Below are 1,687 nucleotides of genomic sequence, written 5' to 3'. Positions count from 1 at the left end.
GGGGGGGGGGGGGGGGGGGCTCTTTTAATTTGGTTGACGGCCAGAAACCCGATCAGAGGACGAAACGTCAGACAGAAACGCTACAGCCGAACGTCACAAACAGAAACTGAAACTCCCTTCAGGAAACTTTAACATCAATGAGAGTTTTGATGGTTTTTGTTTAACGTTTCACCAAGAAGGATCAGAAAAACGGCTTCTATTGAGTCTGTAGAGAGTAAATTATTAAAACAAGTAAAAAATAATGTATATAATGTTTTGTTTTTAGGCTTTTTTAACATTTTGTTCCTTAAATGTTTTTTTTTAATATATTCAATATTTACTGTTTTTGTGTTTTCAAAGACTTTTTGTTTTTAGGAATTTTTTTTTAATTTATTTGCTAAAAATGTTAAAATATGTTTTCTTTTTTATGAATCATATATGATTATTTAAAAACGGTTTAAAGCGCAGATCTTGTAAATATTTACTACAACAAGAGTTTCACATGAAACAAATCCAATAAAACAAAATCATGAAACAAAAACATTTTAAAAAAGGAGAAACAACAAAAATTTGACATAATCAACGGAAAAGCTGTTAATATTAAACATTTGAGATGATGTTTATAAATAGATTAAAGTATTGATACAAACATTAAAAAACAATAATAAAAATATGAAATAAATAAATAAATAATATTTTGTCATAAATTAAAAGATAAAAATGTAAAAAGACTCAAACTAGAACATATAGCAGACAAAAATAGGGAATTAGATCACCTGTTGATCTGGAGTGTTTTTCTGGGGCAGTGTTCTCTAGAACTGATCCGGACTGACCCGGGTTCTCGGGTTCTCGGGTTCTCGGTTTCATCGGTTCAGTTTCACGTCTCAGTTTCTGTCAGTGCAGCGTTTCCTGAAACCAGCATCAGCTGTTTGTGTTTCCCTGAAGTGAGTTTCTTTACATCACAACTGCTGCAGGTACGAAGCATAGACTGTATATAAGAACTGGACTGAGTTAACCCCCCCAGCGTTGTTTTTTTTTAATGTTTCTTCTGTAGTTCAAGTTATAAACTTACTAATTAGATGACTGAACTAAAGTAGGCGGAGCATGCTGGCTCTCACGTCCAACGTTCTAAATGTTTGACAGATTTCTTGTACCCCTCTTTCAAGTGGTGGGGGTGTGGCCTTCCAACAAGCTCACTCCTGATTGGCCAGAGTGGATGTCATGGAAACGGTGACTCGGACCAATCACTGCCTACCGGCTCTGAATCGACTTAATTTGGTTGGAGCCGGAAGTAAACCGTTTTCTATGGATGGTGTCACACTTGGTCCAGTTCTCATATACAGTCGATGGTGCTGAAGATGTTTAATGACGGAGCTGCAGTTTTGGTTTCAGGATCTTTAGATTTTATTTCCGTCTTTTCCCTTTTGTTGTCCGTTGTTTCTGGAGGGAATTATCTGCTGAATGCTCGCCGGCGTCCTCCAGCTGCTCCACATGCAGACGTACAGACGTTTCCTCGCTCCACATGCAGACGTACAGACGTTTCCTCTGAAGGAAAACAGACTCCGGATCCCGCTGCTGCAAAACCTGGAAAAGTTCTGGATTGTTTTTAGTTTACGTTGAGAACGATTAACGGAAGAAGGATTGGAAGTCTGAGGAATAAAGATGCACTAACACATGCTGACCTCAGGGGTCGTCTCCACTTTATTGA

General features: G+C 37.8%; 1 protein-coding gene across 4 annotated transcripts in view; it reads left to right on the top strand.

Annotated features, from left to right (window-relative positions):
* ttc28 (tetratricopeptide repeat domain 28) overlaps positions 1 to 1,687 on the top strand; it is an 83,942-nt gene that overhangs the window by 45,133 nt on the left and 37,122 nt on the right. The gene's annotated exons all lie outside the window — the stretch shown is intronic.

The sequence above is a fragment of the Oryzias melastigma genome, linkage group LG12 (genome assembly GCF_002922805.2).
Source record: "Oryzias melastigma strain HK-1 linkage group LG12, ASM292280v2, whole genome shotgun sequence".
Classification (NCBI taxonomy): domain Eukaryota; kingdom Metazoa; phylum Chordata; class Actinopteri; order Beloniformes; family Adrianichthyidae; genus Oryzias; species Oryzias melastigma.
This window is presented reverse-complemented; position numbering and strand designations above follow the sequence as displayed.